This window comes from Canis aureus, chromosome 23 (genome assembly GCF_053574225.1).
Source record: "Canis aureus isolate CA01 chromosome 23, VMU_Caureus_v.1.0, whole genome shotgun sequence".
Classification (NCBI taxonomy): Eukaryota; Metazoa; Chordata; class Mammalia; order Carnivora; family Canidae; genus Canis; species Canis aureus.
Genome location: NC_135633.1, coordinates 26,476,282 through 26,499,752, shown reverse-complemented (window position 1 = coordinate 26,499,752; position 23,471 = coordinate 26,476,282). Strand labels below are relative to the sequence as shown.

At 34.9% G+C, this 23,471-nt stretch overlaps 1 protein-coding gene across 5 annotated transcripts in view; it reads left to right on the top strand.

Moving 5' to 3' along the window:
- The window catches only part of FCHSD2 (FCH and double SH3 domains 2), a 338,349-nt gene that overhangs the window by 35,137 nt on the left and 279,741 nt on the right, over positions 1–23,471 (top strand). The window lies entirely within an intron of this gene.

Here is a 23,471-nt window from a genome sequence, read left to right as displayed (position 1 = left end):
CGCTGCGCCACCCAGGGATCCCCTCAACAGATATTTTTAAAGTAATTGTATGATTGTGTAAAACTTATAAATAAATTAGAATAATTTGGATTTATTAACACAATTATGTGAAATACCTATTATGAATTTTCCACCACATATTTATAGCCTAATAGTAAACATTTGTTGAGTTCTTTACATTTCCCAAAGTACATTTATATCTGTTTATTTCACTGAATCTTCAGAACAACCTAGTAAGATATATGTGATTTTATAGATATAAGAATTGTTGCTCAAAGAGATGAAGGTACTTATCCAAAGCCAGGGTTAGAAAAATTCAGAACTTCTGACTTATAACCTGTTTTCTTTCTACTTCCTTACTGTATATTTGTTTCTGAGGTCTTCCCTAGGAAAGTTAGGTTAGTGAGGCATGGTGATGTATTATAAGGAGGGTGTACTGCAGATAGTGGAAGGGAAGGCAATAAAGTATGGAGATAATGAAAAATTATTACTTTGTTTCATTGTCCTTATTCTCTTTTATCTTTGGCTTCTAATTTTTATCACCAATTTCTACAACATACTATTTATTGTGGAAAAAGTCTTAGGTAAAATTGGTTGTAGGTTCTTTTCCCAGCTCCTCCTCCCACCTAACCAGAGCTACTTACTAGCAATTTTGTGTTTTTTAATTGCCCTGATATTTAACTTTTCTCATTTATGGAATGGAAATAACCTTTTCTGTTTTCTTCACAGGGTCGTTGTGAAGGACACATGGAATAAGATGGGAAAGGACTTTGAAAATTTTGAAAATTTTACTAACGGGGATTATTGTTGTTGCATGTCAGTCTTTGTGGTTCAGTCCATTGCTGGCCTGCTTTTAAATAAATGTATTCTATTGAAAGTAATGAAACCATATTCTGTAATTTGTAATTTCACCATTTAGTACTCTACCTCTCTTGCTTTAATATTAGTAATTTGTACTATCTTTTCTGATTAGGAGAAGTAGAGAGAAGTGGAGTGAGGCTGGATTAGAATTGCAGTGCAGCTATTAATGCCTATATTATAGCCTGCATTTAATTAATTAATTATTTTATTTATTTATTCATGAGGTGCAGAGAGAGCGAGTGAGAGAGAGAGAAAGAGAGAGAGAGAGAGAGGCGCAGAGAGGCGCAGAGATGCAGGTAGAGAGAAAGCAGGCTCCATGCAGGGAGCCTGCTGTGGTACTTGATCCTAGGTCTTCAGGATCATGCCCTGGGCCAAAGGTGGCGCTAAACTGCTAAGCCACCCAGGCTGCCCTTATTTTTATTTTTTATATATTTTTTATTTTAAAGGAATCTCTACACCCAACATGGCGTTCAGACTCACAACCCTGAGATCAATAGTCACATGCTCCATTAGCCGAGCCAACTTATTTAAGATAAGCTTTTTGCATAGTGGGCAAGTGACTGTTGTCCTCTGGAGCTGTGTGAAGAGTTTAATAACAGAAAACATTTCTTGATATATTTGCCTTATCATTTGCATTGGTAGTAGTTACTGGGACATTAGGCACCTTATTTCAGATATTGCAAAAATAAAGGATGCAGGAATGCTTTTAAAAATTCAAAGACTTTTACAAACCTCTAGTGGAGGATTTGCTTGATTCTTGGGATTCTTAGAGGAATAGCATATCAAGTTAATGTGACTTGTTATAATTAGATTTATGAATATCTAAGATAAATTTACATACACTTTAAAATGTTAATACACCCCTTTTCCTTTTTGGCATTTCTTAACTTTTTTTCTTGTAAAGTGTATGTATCTGTATTTTATATGTAGGTTTTATATAGATTCATTTCAATTTAATTGAGCATCTGTGTGCCAGCATCAAACTTAATGCTTGGGAATACAAAGATGTGTAAGAGAGATAGAAATGCAGGTATTCTCTTTTTTTCTTTCTGTACATATGTTTTCTATTTTGTTTTAATTCCAGCAAAGTTAACATACAGTGTTATACTAGCTTCAGGTGTACACTATAGTGTAATAATAGATAGCATAGAATAACATATATCATGTTAGTATATATATATAGCATATACTACATAGTATAGTGTAATATTGATTCAACAGTTCCGTACATTAGTCAGTGCTCCTCATGATAAATGCACTCCTTAATCTTTATCACCTGTTTGACAACATCCCCCCCGCTCCCCCAAAACCATTCCATTGTTTTCTATGGTTAAGAGTATGTTTCTTGGTTTGTCTCTCTTTTTTCTGTGCTTAAATTCCACATATGAGGAAATCATATGGTATTTGTCTTTCTCTGACTTAATTTTATTTAGCATTATACACAGGTATTTTCACAAAAATGTGGTTAGCAGTAAGACAGGTATGTGCTTTGGGAGTGTCGCAGACAACTTGGTCTAGCATAGAGATTTAGGCAATGATTTCTGGAAGAGATGATACCTAATCAGATCTTATAAAGATGGAAGTACATTACGTTTTTGGAAATGATAAACCAATTTTTTTTTTATGTCTTTTGCAGATTCTGAAGTAGTGTTACTTAAAAGGATGATAGTTATTTATTTGCCACCTTGATCATATTTTGTTTTCAACTTTATTGAAGTATAATTAACACAGTAAAAATCATCCATTTTAATGTAGGTATAGTTTGATACATTTTAGTAGTTGTTTGTAGTTGAATTATCACCACCACACTCAAGATACAGAACATTTCCATCATCCTAAAATATTTCCTTGTGCCATTTGATGCCCTAGCTTCAGATGGCTACTGATCTACTTTGTCATTATAGTTGTCTTGTTTCCTAGAATTTCATATAAATGGAATTGTACAGTAGGTACTTTTGTTTTTGACATCTTTTATTAAGCGTAATTTGTTTTTAGTGCAGTGTTATGAGATTCATACATGTAGCATATATTAATATTTCATTCTTTTTTGTTGCTAAGGAGTTTTCCATAGTAAGGGTATATTGAAGTTTATTTATTCATTCACCAGTGGATGGGCATTTCATTGTTTCCAGTTTTCGGCTGTTACAAACTGTTTAACATTTTTGACTGCTTGTGATATTTGCATACAAGTCTTTGCATGGACATGTTTTCATTTCTCTTGGGTAAGTACCTAAGAGTGTGATTACTGGGTCCTTTAATAAATGTATATTAACTTTATAAGAAACAGCCAAAATGTTTTCACTGCAGCTGTGGCATTTGATATTCCTATCAGCAGTGTATGAGAATTCCAGTTGTGCCATATCCTCATAAGCATTTGATATTGTTGACTTTCTTTCTTTCTTTTCTTTTCTTCTTTTTTTTTAAGATTTATTTATTCATGAGAGACAAAGAGAGGCAGAGACATAGACACAGGCAGAAGCAGGCTCCCTGCAGGGAGCCCGTCGTGGGACTTGATCCCAAACCTTAGGATCATGCCCTGAGCCTAATGGGTGTTCGGTGGTACCTCATTTTAATTTACATTTCGTTAATGACTAGTGATGTTAAACATCTTTTCATGATTGCTGACCCTTTAGGTGATTTCTTTTTTTTTTTTTTTAAAGATTTTATTTATTTATTCATGAGAGACACACAGAGAGAGGCAGAGACACAGGCAGAGGGAGAAGCAGGCTCCATGCAGGAGCCCGATGTAGGACTCGAGCCCGGGTCCTCGGGATCACGCCCTGGGCCGAAGGCAGGCGCCAAACTGCTGAGCCACCCCGGGATCCCCTTTTAGGTGATTTCTTTTGTGAAATGTTGATTCAGATCTTTTGCCCATATTTAAACATTAGATTGTTTGGCTTAATTTTGAGCTATAGAGTTCTTTATAGATTTTTGATATAAGCCCTTTTTAGGATAAATTTTTCTCATAGTCTGGGGTTTGTTTTATCATTTTCTTAATTGTATCTTTCAAAGAATAAAAGATTCAAATTTGGATGAAATCTATTATCAAATTTTTCTTTTATGGCTTGTGCTTTTTAGTGTCCTGCTAGTTAACATTTAGTGCTACAATCCATTGCAAGTTTGTTCCATCACCACTTGTTGAAAAACTATCTTTTCCCCCATTGAATTATCTTTTGCATCTTTGATGAAAATCACTTGGGGTGTGTGTGTGTTTTGATTCACTGAGCTATTTGTTTATTCTCATTCCACTACCACACTGTCTTGATAACTATAACCTTATTGTAAATCTTGAAATTAAGTAGCATAAATCTTCCTATCTTGTTCTTCTTTTTCAGAGTTGTTTTAGCTATTTTAGATTTTTTTGTATTTAAAATAAATCTTATTATTAACTTGTCAATTTCTTCAAAAAGCCTGCTAGGATTTTAACTTGGATTGCATTGAATCTGCTTTACAATTCTAGGAAAATTGTGATTTTAATAACATTAAGCCTTCCAATCCATGAACATAGGATATCCTTATATTTATTTATTATTTTAGGATATCCTTTTATTTATTTATTATTTAACTTATTTAATATTTATTCATAATGTTTTGCAGTTCTCAATATCAGGTATTCCTTATCTTTTGTTAAATTTATCCATAAGTATTTTATTTTTTGATGCTATTGTAAATGGAGCATTGAAGAATTTCATTTTCTTATTGTTCATTGCTGATATGGAAATGAAATTAATATTGAATATTAGTTTATATCCTGTGACCTACCTAAATTTACTAGTTTAGTAGCTTTTTTGAGATTCCTTGATGTGTTCCCTCTAGATGGTCATGTCATCTGAAAATAAAGGTAGTTTTACTTTTCCAATTTTTATGCCTTATTACTTTTTCTTACCCTTTTGTACTATCTCTAACCTTCAATACAATAGTGAATGGAGGTGGTGAGAGTGGATGTCCTTACTTTCTATCTCCTTTCTTTCTTCCTAATCTTAGGTAAAAACCATTGAGACTTTGACCATTGTACATGTTTTAGCTAAAGATTTTTCATAGATACCCTTAATCAGATCTAGGAAGTTTCTTTTTATTCCTAGTTTCTTAGGGCTTTCTTTAAAGTCATAGTGTTGGATTTCATTTTTTTCCCTAGCTATATTGAATTATATTGAAATATAATTGACATAACATTGTATAAGGTATACAATGAGATGATTCAATACATGCATATATTGCAAAATGATTACCACTAAGGTTAGTTAACACACCCGTCACATCATGTAATTAACTTTTTTTGTGATGAGAACATTTAAGGTCTACTCTTTTAGCAACTTTCAATGTATAATATAGAATTGTTAACTGTAGTTATCTTGGTATACATTTAGAACTGTATGGTATACCCCAGAACTTACTCATTTTGTAGCTAGCTGGTTTGTACCCTTTGGCCAACATATCCCCATTTCCCCCACTCCCTAGCTACTATTATTCTCTCTGTTTCTATAATTTCAGCTTCTGGATTCTACCTATAAGTTGATCATACAGTATTCGTTTTCTCTGTGAGATTTATTTCACTTAGTATAATGCCCTCAAGTTCCATATATGTTGTTTCAAATGGTAAGATTTCCTTTTTATATGGCTGAATAGTATTTCATTGTGTATATGTATTTATTTGTGTATGTGTGGCTCTTTCCATATTTTGGCTATTGTGGGCATTGCTGCTATGAACATTGGGGGTGCATATGCCCCTTTGAATTACTATGTTTGTGTCTTTTGGATAGATACCTAGTAGTACAATTGCTGGATTGTAAGGTAGTTCCATTTTTAACTTCTTGAGAAACTTCTGTACTGTTTTCCAGAGTGGCTGCACCAGTTTGCATTTCCAGTGGTATAAGAGTGTTCCCCTTTCTCTGCATCACCAACATCTGTAGTTTTCTGAGTTAATTTTAGCCACTTTGACCAGTGTGAGGTGGTATCTCATATGTGGTTTTTTAAAAAATATTTTTTTATTTGACAAAGAGAGCACAAGCAGGGGGAGTGGCAGGCAGAGGGGGAGGGAGAAACAGGCTCCCTGTTGGGTAGGAAGCGCGATGTGGGGCTTGATCCTAGGACCCTGGGATCATGACCTGAGCTGATGCAGACCCTTAACCCACTGAGCCACCCAGGTGCCCCTCATTGTAGTTTTGATTTGTATTTCCCTGATACTGAGTGACATTGAGCATTTTTTCATGTGTCTGTTGGCCATTTGTATGTCTTTTTGGAGAAGTGTCTGTTCCCATGTTTTGCCCATTTCTGGAATGGATTTTTTTTGGTTTTTGGGTGTTGAGTTTGATAGTTTTTAAATACTATCCCTTTATCTGATAAATCATTTGCAAATATCTTCTCCCATTCTGAAGGGTTGCCTTTTAGTTTTGTTGACTGTTTCCTTTGCCTTTGATAAAAGGCTTTTATCTTGATGAAATCTCACTAGTTCATTTTTGCTTTTGTTTCCCTTGCCTCTGGGAACTTATCTAACAAGAAGTTACTGCAGCTGAGGTCAAAGAGGTTGCTGCCTGTATTCTTCTCTAGGATTTTGATGGATTCCTATCTCACATTTAGGTCCTTCATCCATTTTGAGTTTATATTTGTGTATAGTGTGAAGAAAAGTCCAGTTTCATTCTTCTGCATGTGGCTGTCCAATTTCTCCAACACCATTTGTTGAAGAGAGTTATCTTTTTTCCATTGGATATTTTTCCTGCTTTGTTGAAGATTTTTTGATCATAGAGCTGTGGGTCCATTTCTGGGGTTCTCTATTCTGTTCTGTTGATCTATGTGTCTGTTTTTGTGTCAGTACCATATTGTCTTGATGATTACAGCTTTGTAATAAAACTTAAAGTCCAGAATTGTTTTGCTTCCAACTTTGGTTTTCTTTTCAACATTACTTTGGCTATTTGGGGTCTTTTCTGATTCCATACAAATTTAGGATTGCTTGTTCTAGCTCTGTGAAAAATGCTGATGGTATTTTGATAGAGATTGTATTAAATGTGTAGATTGCTTTGGATAGCATAGACATTTAACTTTTAATTACAAATTCCATTTTTTAAATTGTAAGTCCTCTTAAGTGTTCTATTTTTGGTCATTTGTGTTCTTCAAGGAATTTGTCCATTTCATCTAGATGGCCACATTTTTGGAGTGCTTCTATAGGTTCTTTGCACTTCCTATAGATCTTCCATGGTTCACCTTGCACTTCCTGGATCTGTGTATTTTTCTTTTTTCTGGCTATTTGCATTCTGCTTTTGTAGCCCCTAGGAATTCAGTGGTTTACTTCTACTATCTGTTTTCAAGCCCATTCATCTACCAAGTGTTCCTTTTCAATGGTACATGACAGTTTGTGTACTGATGCTCACTCTCACTTTTGGGCCCACATCTTATTCACAGGAAGCATCAAGAAGTTATTTTTTAAAATTAAAATGAAAGTAAAATTAACATAACAGAAAGTTATGCTTATTTTAACCATTTTAAAGTTTACATTCAGTGGCTTCTAGTATATTCACAGTGTTGTAGAAGTATCACTACTAATTCCAGAACATTTTTATTACCCCAAAAAGAAACCTCATGCAAATAAGCAGTTACTCACTACCTCACCCCTTTAGGGAAGGGTGACATGACAATTACTAATCTGCTTTTTATTTCTATGGATTTGCCTTCTCTGGACATTTCATATAAATGGAAACATACAGTATGTGGCTTTAATGTTTAATTTACAGGTCATCTTGGCTGGGCCACAGTGCCCAGATATGGGTCAAACATTATTCTGAATGTTTTTCTGAAGATGTTTTTGTATGAGACTAACATTTAAGTCAGTAGACTTTGAGTCAAGCAGATTGCTCACCATATTATGGTGGGCCTCATATAAGTAGCTAAAGGCCTGAATAGAACAAACGACTGGCCTCCTTCCCAGGTAGGAGAAACTTCTACAACAAATGGCCTTTGGACTTGAACTGCATCATCAGCTTTGACTTAAATTGCAACACTGGCTTCTCTCTGGGTCTCTATATTATCCCACCCTGCAGATTTTAGATTTGCCAACTTCCATGATCACGTGAGCTAGTTCCTTAAAGTAAATCTCTTTATATCTATCTATCTATCTATCTATCTATCTATCTATCTATCACATATTGGTTTCGTTTTTCTGGAGAACCTTACAAATACAGTGGCCTTTTATGATTGGCTTATTTCACATAGCATGGTATTTTTGAGGTTCATCCATGTTGTAGTATATATCAGTATTTATTGATTTCTGTGGCTAAATAATATTTCATTATATGAATATACTACATTTTAAAAAATTCATTGGTCTATTGCTGGACATTTGGGTTGTTTCCACTTTTTGGCTATTATGAATAGCTTTTGTTATGAATATAAACTTTTGTTTTAATATCTATTTTCATTTCTTTTTAGTATTTTCTGAGGAGTGGAACTGTTGCAGCATATAGTAATTCTGTGTTTAACTTTTTGAGGATGTGCCAAGCTGTTTTCAATAGCAGGTGCACCATTTTACATTCTCATCAGAAATATATGAGGGTTCTTATTTCTCTAGATCTTGGCTAGTATTTGTTCTTTTCCATTTTGCTTTTGTTTTATAACCATTCCAGTGGGTACAAAGTGATATCTCATGGTAGTTTTGATTTGAATTTCCCTAGTTACTAATGGATGTTGGACGTATTTTTTATGTGTTTTCATGTGTTTATTAGCCATTTGTATATTTTCTGTGGAGAAGTGTATATTTAATACCTTTGCCCTTTTAAAAATTGACCTTTTTGTTTCTTCGCTGTAAATTGTAAGAGTTCTCTATGTATTCTAGATATTAAACCATTATCAGATGCATGATTTGCAAATACTTTTCCCATTCTTTTGTCTTTTCATAACACTGCCCTTTTACTACTTTTTAAAGTAATATACACCCAGTGTGGGGCTTGAACTTATAACCCCAAGATTAAGAGAGCCATATGCTCCACCTGCTGAGCCAGCCAGGCATCCCTTCTTATCACATTCTTGATAATGTCCTTTGATGCGCAGATACTTTTAATTTTGATAAAGTTTGTTTTACTTATTTTTTCTTTAGTTGATACGGTTTTGGTATTCTATTTAAGAATCTGTTGTCAAGAGGTGCCTGGGTGTTTCAATGGGTTGAGGGTCTGGCTCTTGGTTTCAGCTTGGGTCATGATCTTAGGGTTCTGGGTTAGAGCCCCACTTCAGACTCCATGCCCATTGGGGAGTCTGGTTGAGGATTTTCTCTCTTTCTCTATCTGCCCCTCCCCTTGCTCTCTCTTGAATAAATAAATAAATTTTAGAAAGAAAAAAGAATCTGCTACCAAATTGGAGATCTTAAAGACTCCTGTGATTTCTTTTAAGAATTTTATAGTTTTAGCTATTAAATCTAGTCTTTGATCCATTTTGAATAAATTTTATATTTGGAATGAGATGGGGTCCAACTCATTGTTTTTTTTTTGTGGAAATTCACTTGTCCTAGCACCATTTGTTGAAAAAACTATTCTTTCTCCTTTGAATGGTCTTGGCATCTTGTTGAAAATCAGTTGGCTGTGGATGTTTCGGTTTGTTTCTGGATCATCAATTCTATTTCATTGAAAAATAATATAAAATAACTAGGCCTCATAGACATATACAGAACACTACCCAACAAAGTAGGATATACATTCAAGTGCAAATGGAATATTCTCCAGGATAGACCATAAGTTGGGCCACGAACAATTATCAGTAAAATCTAAAAGATCACAATCATACAGAATATTTCCTCTGACCACATTGGAATGAAGCTACAGAAATTAACAGAAGGAAAACCAAAAAATTTGCAAATATATGGAAATTTAATAATATATTTTTTAATTGAAATTTGATTTGCAAACATATAGTTTAACACCCGCTGCTCATCTCATTAAGTGCTTTCCTCAGTGCCTGTCACCAAGTTACCCCATCCCTCCACCCACCTACCCTTCCACTACCCTTTGTTCATTTCCTAGAGTTAGGAATCTCTCATGTTTTGTCACCCTCTCTAATTTTTCCCACTCATTTTCCCTCCTTTGTCTTATAATCCCTTTCACTATTTCTTATATTTCCCATTTGAGTGAAATCATATGATGATTGTTCTTCTTCGATTGACTTACTTCAGTGAGCATAATACCCTCTTAACTAACTACTTAACTAGTAGGTCAAAGGAAATCCCTGGGGAAATTAGAAAATACTTTGAAAGGAATGAAAACAAAAACATCATGTACCAAAACTTATGGTATGGAGTGACACTACTCTGGGAAATTGATAGTTCGAAACACCTATATTAAAAATAAAGATCTCAAGTCAACCTAACTTTACATCCAAGAAACTAGAAAAAAGAGCAAACCAAATCCAAAGCCAGCAAAAGAAGAAAAAAAAAAAGATTCAGAAATAAGTGAAAAAGAAAATACACAGTAGACAGAATTAACGAAACCAAAGTCAATTCTTTGAAAAAGTCAACAAGAGACAAACCTTTAGTGTAAGAAAAAAGGAGAGAGATGCAAATAACTAAAATCAGAAATGAAAGTAGGGACAGTACTCTCTATTGTACAGTTGAAGTAAAAAGTATTGTAAACTAGATAGATAGGACAAATTCCTAAAAACATACAAATTACTGAAACTGGTAAAAGAAAAAAATAGAAATTCTTAACAGACCTTTCACAAGTAAGGAGATTGAATCAAAAGGTACTAAAAAACCTTCCAACAGAGTGTCCAGGACAACACAGTTCATAGGAGGATTTTATCACAGTTAAAACTCAAACACTTGCAAAAAATGATAGAGGATGGAACACTCACATTCTGTAAGGTCCTCCTTTTTCTATCACAAAAGCCAAAGACAGCACAAGAAAACTACAGATCAATATCCCTTACAAACATTGATGCAGAGATTCTTTTTTTTTTCTGTTTTTTTTTTTAATTTTTTATTGGTGTTCAATTTACTAACATACAGAATAACCCCCAGTGCCCGTCACCCATTCACTCCCACCCCCCGCCCTCCTCCCCTTGATGCAGAGATTCTTGACAAAATACTGGCAAACCGAATCTGACAACACATTTACAGAATTATATACTAGGATGAAGTGAGATTCATCTCAGGAATGCAAAAGTTTAATATAAGAAAATCAGTGAATGAAATACACAATATGAACAGAACAAAGGACAGAAACCACATAATCCTCTCAATAGAGGCAAGAAAAATAAAAGCATTTTACAAAATTCAACACCTTTTCATGATACAAATGCTCAGTAAACTAAAGACATAGTATAGAAAATATAGTCTGTGACATTGTAATAGTATCCTGTGGTGACAGATGGTAGCTGCACTTGTAATGATCATAACTTATAGATAAGTTAAATCACTATGTTGTATACAACATAGTATATACATATGTTGAAACACTGTAACACATATAAACACATGTGACATTATGTGTCAACTATTCAAATAAAAATTTTAAATAAATACATTAAAAAACACTCCATAGGGGGATCCCTAGGTGGCTCAGCGGTTTGGCGCCTGCCTTTGGTCCAGGGCGCGATCCTGGAGTCCCGGGATCAAGTACCACGTCGGGCTCCCTGCATGGAGCCTGCTTCTCCTTCTGCCTCTCTCTCTCACTCTTATGTCTATCATGAATAAATAAATAAAATCTTAAAAAAAAGACCACTCCGTAAACTAAGAATAAAAGGAAACTTCCGTAATATAATAAGGGGCATGTACAAAAACCCACAGTAACATTATACAGTTGACTCTTGGACAGCATGAATTTGAACCGTGTGGGTGCAATTATTTTGATATAATACAGTACTGCAAATTTATTTCCCTTACGATTTTCTTAACATTTTCTTTTTATCCATCTTAGTTTATTGTAAGAGTATGGACTATAATACATATACAAAATATGTATATGATGCACATACAAAATATGACTGTTATTGGTAAGGCTGCCTGTCACCAGATGTCTGTGATAGTTAAGGTTTTGGGAAGTAAGAAGTCATGGATGGATTTTTTTACTGCCTGTGTTGTTCAAGGGTCAGCTGTACTAAGTGGCGCAAGACAAAGCTTTCCTCCTCAGATCAGGAACAAGATTGCATTACTCTTGGCACTTAAACATTCTAATTCAATCTGGAAGTGGTATTTGCTTCATTAGTTTTTAAAATTATTGCTTAAATTTTAAAAATTCATTTGAAGTATATGGTTACATTTTTTTATCTGCTCCATGGCAGCATTTTTCTCATGACTGTCCTTTGGCTACTGTTTTTCCTTTTTTAAAATTTTGCATTTATATATTCTCTTCCTGCTTCTGTTTGGGTTATTTTTGAATGAAGAGTGTTCTTCCTGTACTGCTTTTTAGGATATCAGAAATAGGTATCTCAGGGTAGCTACTGTCTTCCAAATTTACGGTAATTTTCTTTATAACTGGGGTTGTGTGTACCAATTTATTTTATTTCTCCTCTACCAGAGAGGATTTACTGCTGTAGGGCTGTTCATAGTGTAGGCTGTCTCACTATCTTTTTGCCACACCAGCAGCCTAATTTCTGCTAGTGTAGCTTGTTTGTGTGATTCCGAATTTAGTACTGTCTCCTCTACTTCTACAAACTGTGAACAGCAAAGCTCCTTCCCCCAGCCCATGTCCCCTGTTTTTGTTGTTGCAGATGTGGTTTCAATTTTATACCTCAGGAAGTATACTTGAAGAAATGTATGTATCTTCCCCCTTGAGTTTTGGAGCCTTATGCCTTATATTTACCCTCTTTTTCCAGTTTGTCTCTCTTTCGGCCTTTGACTTATATTTCATGTTTTCTAGTTTTATTGGAGATCATATTTGCATTGTATTTTTTCTTTGTTTTTGCTTTTGGGTAATTTCTGAGAGGAGTAGGGAGATTCTCACTTTGCTCTGTCATCAAGACCAGTTACTTAAAATGTGTTTTTTTGTTGGTGCTTTGCATATTCATTTAGTCAAAATATTTAAACCGGATTAAATTTCATAATTATAAAATGTGGAATGTATTTGCACTTATTTAACAAAGACTTTTCTAGCATTTAGTGTGTGCCAAGTCTGTTCTAAGTGCTTTACAAATATGTACATTTCATCCTCATAATAATCCCATGAGGTAGATGAGTTCTTTTTATAGGAAACTGAAGCACAGGCAGGAAAATTAACTTGCCCAAGGTTGCCTAATTAATAAGAAATAAGAACACTTATACATTTCATTTTATGATGATAGCATTTGTGAATCTTGGCATCATCTATTTATACTTTGTGCTAGCGAATCCCTTGAATGGAGAGTCCATGTCTCCATCTTTATATTTCCTGTGCCTGATTAGCAGAATACCTGAAATTCAGAAGACAGGTGTCAGTGAATATTTTTATTAGGAGCCATATAATTTCCTCTCTGCCAGACTTGCATAGTTTTAGTTCTTTATTCTACTTGCATTGATTTAAAAATATTTGAGGGTGGGAGTGCCTGGTTGGCTTGCTTGGTAGAGCATGTCACTTTTAATCTCAGAGTAGTAAGTTTGAGCCCCATGTTGGTATAGAGATTACTTTAAAAAATGAAATCTTAAAAAATATTAAAAAAAATGTTCATGTCATCATTTTAATGTTACTGCCATATTGACTGCAAAATAGCCACTGGATTCCAGAACAAATTATAAGGATTAAAAAAAAATTTACTTATTTGAGAGAGCCCTAGAGCATGAGAGTGTACACAAGTAGTGGGGAGGGGCAGAGGAAGAGGGAGTAGCAGGCTCCCTGCTAATCCCAGGAGCCTGAGATCATGACCTGAGCCAAAGGCAGATGCTTCACTGACAACCACCCAAGCACCCATAAATATTTTTTTATGGAAGAGTTGTCAATGGGCTAATAATACAAGTATTAGTTCCCTTACCCCAGTTTGTTGTCCATGGTAAAAAATTATTTTTATATTTGATATTAGTTGTATTTACACAGTGTTATTTGTAAAATAACATAGGTAAATTAACTCAGGATAATAAAAAATGTGGTAGTCATCTTATAGTCCATTTATTTTTATTGCTGTTTTACTCTCTTTTAAGAATATATCATTGCTTTTTTAATCTTTTAAATTTTTTAAATTTAAATCCCAGTTAACATACAGTGTAATATTAGTTTCAGGTGTACAATATAGTGACTCAGCACTTTCCTACAATACCTGATGCTCATCACAAGTACACTCCTTAATCTCTCTCACCTATTTAACCCATCCTCCTATCCACCTCCTTTCTGGTAACCATTAGTTTATTTTCTATAGTTAAGTATCTGTTTCTTGGTTTACCTCTCTCTCTCTCTCTCTCTCTCTCTCTCTCCCTCTTTTTTCCCTTGCTCATTTGTTTTTGTTTCTTAAATTCCACATATGAGTGAAATGGTATGGTATTTGTTTTTCTCTAACTTATTTCACTTGGCATAGTACTCCTCACTCCATCTACATTGTTGCAAATAGCAAGATATATTCTTTTTTTTGGCTGAGTAATATTCCATTATCTATATCTACATACACATACTACATCTTCTTTACCCATCATCAGTGGACACTTGGGCTACTTCCATAGTTTGGTTATTGTGAGTAATGCTGTTGCAAACATTGGGGTATGTGTATCCCTTTGAATTAGCATTTTTGTATTCTTTGGATAAAATACTTAGTAGTTCAGTGGCTAGATCATTAGGGTTAGCTCTATTTTTAACTTTTGAGGCACCTCCATACTGTTGTCTAGAGTGGCTGCACCAGTTTGCATTCCTACCAGCAGTGCAGGAGAGTCTTCCTTTTTCCTTGTGTTGTTGATTTTAGCTCTTTTAACCGGTGTAAGGTAATCTCTCATTGTAGTTTTGATTTCTATTTTCTTGATGATGAGTGGGTTGAGCATCTTTTTGCATATCTGTTGGCCATCTGTATGTCTTTTTTGGAAAGTTGTCCAATCATGTCATGCGCCCATTTTTAATTGGATTATTTGTTTTTTGGGTGTTGAGTTTTAGAAGTTCTTTATATATTTTGGATATGTATCACTGTTTGTTGATCTGTTATCCCACTGATGGACACCTAGACTGCTTCTTGTTTCTGTCTGTTTATGAATAAAGGTGCTATAAGTATTTTTGTGAAGTCTAAATTTAGGGACATCTGTTTTCATTCCTCTTAGTAAATGCCTACTTTTAAAATTGTTATGTCAAGATAGGTGTATGCTTAAGTATATAAGAAATATCATATTTTTTCCCCAAAGTGGTTGTATTATTTTACAGTCCCACCCTTGACAGTCTCATTGCTCTGTATTCTTACTGATATTTATAGTTAATTCGTCTTTTTAAATTTTAGCCATTTAGTGCATGTGTTTATTTTTAACATTCATCATTATGGTTATTGATATCCTATTTCCAACCACCATTAATAATTAGAACATTTTGAGGTGTTCTGCTTATTCTGGTGATGAATTCTAGAGTTAGGGAGTCCCCAAGACAACTCTGACTGCAAGTTTGGAGGTCTCTAAGATCACCCTCACTTCAGAAATGATTTGCAAGATCAAAGGTTCCTAGGACCATTCTTAGATTTGATAATTCATAGAAGGACTCACAGAACTCACTGAAAGTTTACTGAAGGTTGTGGGTTTTTTTTTTTTTTAATAGTGAAAATATGTAATTTAAAATCACTTAAGGGAAGAGGTATATTCGGTCACTTGGATATGATTGACTGCCCACGTGGCTGACCTTAGTTTCCAGCTCCTTCAGAGGTTGAGTTGATATCATTTGTCCCAATCCCCCTCTCCTCCACACTACTCTCAGTAAATCACATTGTTAGCATTGACTATCTGGCCTGGCCTAAGGTCCCCAGGTAAATGAAAACACTATTATCAGTCATGATATTCTGAAGGTTTAGAGAATACTCCTCAGAAGCCATGGGCAAAGGCCAGACCTCTCTTTGGGCAAGGTTAATCCTTTATTGCACCCTCATTTATCCTCCTTGATATTTAAAGCTCATGTATACAAAATGGTGTGTTTACTGATATAATCTGTGACCAAGATCAAGAAACTTAATTGGTCCATATAGCTATAGATTATGATCTTGGTTCTACCTGTTTCAGGAACTAACCTACTGAGCTATTTAACTCCTGAAGAGCCTAAAATCTAATTATTTAGTTTCTGTTCATTCATTCAGCAAAGACTTATTAAATGAACTTCTACAGCTTTTAGGTACTGTGCTACACATATAAATACAAAGCACACTTATTGCTCTCAGGGAACTCTATAGTCAATTCACTATTAAAATACTTGAAGTAGGTGCTATGTTACAAAATGCTGGAGGACCTCAGAAGTAGGGTATTCAGATCACAAGAGGAATTCAGGAAGACTTCTTAGAGGAGGTCATGCTTAAGCTAACTTTTGACAGATGGGGAAAAGTTAAGCCAAATAATGAGGGAAGTTGTTCCAAGTAGAAACGATTATATTTGCTAGAGTATGAGATGAGCCTACTGATCCTTTTAAGAGCTTTAGCTGGGATCTGGGATGTGAATGGGGGAGTTTACAGAGATGAAACCACTTAACAGCCTTTTCTGTTATGTTGAGGGAATTTAGATTTTTAGTCTGGGAATGATGAGGAGCCATTTTAGAAATATTAGTAGGAGAGTAGCTTAATCAGTTTTATTTTAGGAAAATTATTTAGAATATTGGATTTTATGAAAGAAGTGATTATTGCAGGGATTTATTCTTACTCCTTTCTATGATACAGGATTTATACTTTTTTCATATAAGTGTAGGAGTAGATTGAAAATTAGATAACTAATTTTTTCTTGTTATAGAAATAACAGATTATTGGAACAAACATAGGATCAGAGTAGAAAATAAAAGTCTCTTGCTCCCTTCCCTTAACAATAAAAATTGGGCATATATTCTTTGAATGTCCTTCCCCTTATATGTATTTTTCAGGTATTTTTTAGTGTAAATAGGCATCTGTATTATATAGAGGTATATATATTTAATATATTTTAAAGATGAGATCTTCCTTTACACACTCTTCTGAAGCTTTAAAAAAATAATGGATAACATATTGTAGCTTTCTTCATAGTACTTCTCATTTTTCAATTTATTATTAAATTATTCTTTATATAATTTTTTTTACTCTTATTTATACTGGCCTGTCTTACTCCCTTTGTATCATCATTACCTATACAGTGTCTGACCAGTATTTATTGCATGAGCTAATTGAGGATATCTCTCCATACCAGTATATATAGAGCTACCACATTCTTTTTAGTGGCCATATAGGATTCTAATGAATGAATGTAATATAATTTTTTAAAGTATAGTTTGTTTTATTTAACTATTAAATTTAAAAAATATGCAGTGGGAATGTAAAATGATATAGCCATTATGGAAAATAGTTTGAAAATTCTTTAGCAAGTTAAACATAGAATTACCATATGACCCAGTAGTTTTAATCCTAGGTATATACCTAAGAGAACTTAAAACCTATTTCTACATAGAAATCCATAAACAAGTGTTTGTAGCATCATTACTCATAATAGTGAAGATGTGAAACAACCCAAATGTCTGTCAGTGGATGAATGGATCAACAAATTGTAGTATATCCATACAATGGAGTATTATTCAGTCACAAAAAGTAATCAAGTATTGATACATTCTACAACTTGGACGTTGAAAACTCTAAATCAAAGAAGCCAGACACAAAGGGTCACATTGCATGATTCTTTTTATATGAAATATCCAGAATAGGTAAATCTGTAGAGCCAGAAAATTAGTTCGTTGGTATGGGGTAGGGGGAATGGAAGTGATTACCTAGTGGATATGCAGTGTTCTTCTGGAGTAATTAAAAGGTTTTGAAAGTAGAGAGAGGTGGTAGTCGTATACACTGAACACATGAAAATGCTATTGAGGGATCCCTGGGTGGCTCAGTGGTTTGGCGCCTGCCTTTGGCCCAGGGTGCGATCCTGGAGTCCCGGGATCGAGTCCCGCGTTGGGCTCCCGGCATGGAGCCTGTTCTCCCTCTGCCTGTGTCTCTGCCTCTCTCTCTCTCTCTCTCTCTCTGTCTCACAAATAAATAAATAAATAAAATCTTAAAAAAAAAAAGAAAATGCTATTGGACTGAATACTTTAAAGTGGTTAATTGTGGTCATATAAATTTCACCTCAAAAATACATGCATGTACACATGGTATAAATTCAAATAATACAAACAATACAGTAAAAGGTCTTTCTTCTATTTTTTTTAAGGTTTTTATTTTTTATTTATTCATGAGAGAAACACAGAGAGAGAGAGGCAGAGACACAGGCAGAGGGAGAAGCAGGCTCCATGCAGGGAGCCTGACGTGGGACTCGATCCCGGGTCTTCAGGATCACGCCCTGGGCTGAAGGTGGTGCTAAACCGCTGAGCTACCTGGGCTGCCTCTTCTACAGTTTTTAAAAAGATTTTATTTAGGGGCCCCTGGGTGGTTCAGCGGTTGAGTGTCTGCTGTTGGCTCAGGGCCTGAACCCAGAGTCCCAGGATTGAGTCCCATATTGGGACCCTTATATGGAGCCTGCTTCTCCCTCTGCCTGTGTCTCTGCCTCTCTCTCTCTCTCTCCATCTCTCATAAATAAACTAAAGATTTTATTTATTCATGAGAGACATACAGATAGAGGCAGAGACCTAAAGGGAGAAGCGAGCTCCCTGTGTGGAGCCTGATGTGGGACTTGATTCCAGGACCCTGGGATCACGCCTTGAGCCGAAGGTAGATGCTCAGCTACTGAGCCACCAGCCACTGAGGCATCCCCTTTCTTCTGCTGTTGACATCGGTTCCTTTCTTCATATGGAGCCATTGTCAAGTCAGTTTCGTGTTAATATTTGAGAGAATATTATCACAGTAATTCCTAAGGGGATCACAGTAGGCATTTTCCCACAGAACAGTTTTTCATTTGAGGGACTATAGATTTTTCTTGGCTTACAGTGGGGTTATGTTCTGATAAACCCATTGAAGATTGAAAATACCATTAAATCAAAAATGCATTTTATATACCTAACCTACAGAACATCATAACTTAGCCTAGCCTACTGTAAGCATGCTGAGAACACTTAGATTAACTTACAGTTGGGCAAAATCATCTAACATAAAGCCTGTTTTATAATAAAGTGTCGAGTATTTCATGTAATTTATTGAATGCTATACTGAAAGTAAAAAGCAATGGTTGTATGGCTTTAGAATGGTTGTAAGTGTATCAATTGTTTCCCATTGGGATTGTGTGGCTGACTGAGAGCTAGGGCTAGCTGATATTGCCTTGCATCCTAATGGAGAATTTTGTGCTGCATATTGCTAGCTCAGGGAAAGATCAAAATTTAAAATTTGAAGTATGGTTTCTACTGAATGGATGTTACTTTTACACTATTGTGAAGTCAAAAAATTATAAGTTGAACCATTGTACGTTGGGGACTGTTTGTATTGCAATTGAGTAGTGTTATAATACAGTGTATATGTGTAAACATTTTTATATGAAAAGATAGTATATTATCTATACATTATTCTGTTAACTTTTCTATTTTTTTAACATTGCATCTTCGTATAAAGCTACCTCAGAACAATTTACTAAGTAATCCATATTTTCCCCTTTGAGTCAAAGTGTTCTCTTTTCCAGTTACTAAATTTTTGTGTATTTGGGTGTATTTCTTTCTTTCCCTTTTTTTTCAATGCAAAAAACAAATTCTTTACTTTGGACATTCCAGTTAAAAGTGATTTCATGCAAGTAATTATGTGCTTACAAAATTATGTGGAGATAAAGAGAAGCAAAAGGCAGGGATCCACAGCTGGGCCTAACTGATCACCAGCATAGCTGGGACCCAGAGATCAGGGAGCATTGACTAATCTCACTGCTGTGACTGATGTGTAACACCCTGAAAGCCACTGTCTTTTAAAAAATCAATTTAATTAATATACAGTGTATTATTAGTTTCAGAGGTAGAATTTGGTGATTCATCAGTTGCATACAATATTCAGTGCTCACTACACACGTGCCCTCCTTAATATCCATCACCCAGTTACCCCATCCCCCCACCCAGCTCCCCTCCAGCAACTCTCAGTTTATTTTCTAGAGTTAAGAGTCTCTTATGGTTTGTCTCCCTCCCTGATTTCATTTTATTTTATTTTTCCTTCCCTTCCTCTGTGTTCATCTGTTTTGTTTCTAAAATTCCACATATGAATGAAATTATAGGATATTTGTCTTTCTCTGACTTATTTCACATAGCACCTAATACCCTCTAGTTCTGTCCACGTTGTTGCAAATGGCAAGATTTTATTCTTATTGATGGCTGAGTAATATTCCTCTGTGTGTGTGTGTGCGCGTGTGCGTTCACATATACCAAATTTTGTGTGTGTGTGTGCGCACGCGCGTACACATATACCAAATTTTTATCCATTCATCTGTTGATGGACATCTGGGCTTTTTTCATGCTTTGGCTGTTGGTGGACCTTGCCTCTATAAACATTGGGGTGCAGGTGTCCCTTTCAATCACTATGTTTGTATCCTTTCGATAAATACCTAATAGTGTCATTGTTGGGTATAGCGTAGCTCTATTTTGGATATATTTTTGACCTTATGTTCCGTTATCTTACTTGTGTTCCATTACCAAGCTGTCTTAAGTATTGTCACTTTTTAAATTAATTTTTATTATCTAGTTAAGGTAGGTCTTTTAAAAATATTATTTTTCAGAATGTTTGTGACTATTGAATGTTCATTTTTCCATATGAACTTTATGATCAACTTATCTAATTAAAAGAAAAATACTTTTGAAATAATGACAGACTTATCTAAACTCTCCATCCCTTAGCAACCACTGATCTACTTTCTATAGACTTGCTTATTCTGGGACATTCTGTATAAATGGAATCATATAATATGTGGCCTTTTATGTGACTTCTTAGCATAGTGCTTTCCAGGTTCATCCATACTGTATCATGTATTAGTATTTCATTCCTTTTTTTAAAAAAAGATTTATTTTTATTTGAGAGAGAGAATGAGAGATGGGGAAGGGAAGAGAGAGAGAGAGAGAGAGAGAAAAGCAGACTACTGCTGAGCAGTAAGCCTGATGTGGGACTCAGTCCCAGGACCCGGAGATCATGACCTGAGCTGAAGACAGATGCTCACCTGGCTGAGCCATCCCAGGCACCCCTTCATTCCTTTTTTGAATAATATTTGAATAATACCATATAATATACCACATCTTGTTTATCTGATCATCAGATAATGTTCAAGTGAAGTCTCCAAGAAAACAACAACTCTTTTACTCTGAACATGCATATCAACTACCCAAATGTCCACCAACTTACCTGATCACTTTTGGTGATCAGGAATAGTGCTGCTATGAATGTTCTTTAACAGATTTTTGTATAGACATATGTTTTAAGTTTTCTTGGGTATATACCTAGGAATAGAACTTCTGGGTCATATGATAATACTATGTTTAACCTTTTGAGGAACTCCCAGACTGTGATTTTCTAAAGCAGCTGTACCATTTTACATTCCTCCTAGTGTTGCATGAGAGTTCTAATTTCTCCACGTTCTTACCATCACTTGTTCTTGTCCATCTGTTTAATTATAGCACCCATTAATATTTCTAAAGATGTTTATGAGAAACTGATGTTGAATTTTAACAAATGCCTTTTCATTTTATATGGAGATTATGAGAAGATTTTTTGTACTCTCTTGACTGAATTATAATAAATAGATTTCTAATATTAATGATGTTGATTTTGAATAGTTGCCAACTTGGATATGTTTTCTTTAGTTAGAACAGAAAATTACTTAGTAGACATGTAATTATTTCATAACTAAAAATCCCACTGAGAACTTTAAAATTAGTTGATATGCATGTTCAGAGTAAAAGAGTACTTGTTTTCTTGGACTCTTCACTTGAACATTCTTAAGGAAAAGGTCTTGCTTTACTTTTTTTTCCCTTTTATTTTTTGCTATAGTAAAATATATGATATAAATCTTAGCCATTTTTAAGTGTATAGTTAATGGTATTAAGTACTTCATATTGTTCTGCAACTATCACCATCATCTATCTCCAGAACTCCTTATCTTGTAAAACTGAAACTGTACTGATTAAATAATGACTCCTCTGATCCTCTCTTCCCAGCCCCTGGTAACCTCCATTCTTTCTGTCTATATGATTTCACTACTCTAAGTACCTCATATAAATGGAACCCTAAAGTATTTGTCTTTTTGTGACTGACTGACTTCATTCAGCATAATGTACTCAAGGTTCATCCTTCCTATGTAGCATATGTCGGTGTTTCCATCCTTTTTTAAGGCTAAATAAGTTATCCACTCAAAATAAATGTAGTAACATCTAAAATAGTTATCTTTTTTTTAAAATTTTATTTATTTATTCATGAAAGAGAGAGAGGCAGACATAGGCAGAGGGAGAAGCAGGTTCCTTGCAGGGAGCCCGATGCAGGACTTGATCCTGGACCCCGGGATCACTCCCTGAGCTAAAGGCAGATAGATGCTCAACCACTGAGCCACCCAGGCATCCCAAATAGTTATATTTCTTATCTAAGAAATGAATAGTCATGTTGGTAAATTAAAAAAAATTTTTTAAAGTGGAAGTTTTGGATTAAATTATCCCTTATTTCAAATCCAGCTCTTTGTTTGTATTTTACACTTTTTACTCTGATATCTTCACCTTGTTAAGTGCTTTTTTTTTTTTTTAAAGATTTTATTTATTTATTCATGAGAGACACAGAGAGAAACAGAGACACAAGCAGAGGGAGAAGCAGGCTCCATGCAGGGAGCCCGATGTGGGACTCGATCCTGGGACTCCAGAATTACACCGTGGGCCGAAGGCAGGCGCTAAACCGCTGAGCCACCCAGGGATCCCTCCTTTTAAGTGCTTTTAAGAGCACAGATATCTGGCCCCTAAAAGAGAAGTCTTTAAGCTCAGACTATTTAAGAAAAATTGTCAATATTATTATATCTCATTGACTACTTTGCCTATGGTTTGGGTTTGTAAGGTGTACTGTTATTTCACGTAGTGTTAAGATAGAAGAAAATACTGCTAATCATTATTAAAAGATGAATCCCAATATCATAAATGTTAAAATGTAAAAAATATTACCATAGAATCTATAAAATATAATACATGTATGGACAGGGTGTACCCATCATACTACATTTAGTGGCCTTATACTTTGTTTTGTAACTCTGTTACAAAGGATTGGAATGAAGGAATTAATTTGACTATTTTTTATGTTGATCAAAAATTGATTTTCTTCTTTTTAAAAACGTTTTATTTATTTGAGAGAGAGAATGCGTGTGCATGCACATGTAGTGGGAAGGGGCAAGTGGGAGAGTCTTAAGCAGACTGTGCACCAAGCACGGAGCCCACTGCAGAGCTTGATCTTGTGACCCTGAGATCAATGACCTGAGCCAAAACCAATAATTGGATGTGTAACTGATTGTGCCACTCATGTGCCCTTGATTTTCTCTTTTTAAAGATTTTATTTTAAAGTAATCTCTACATCTAGCATGCGGCTCAAACTTAACAACCCCAAAATTAAGAGTTACATGCTTCACTAACTGAGCCAGCCAGGTG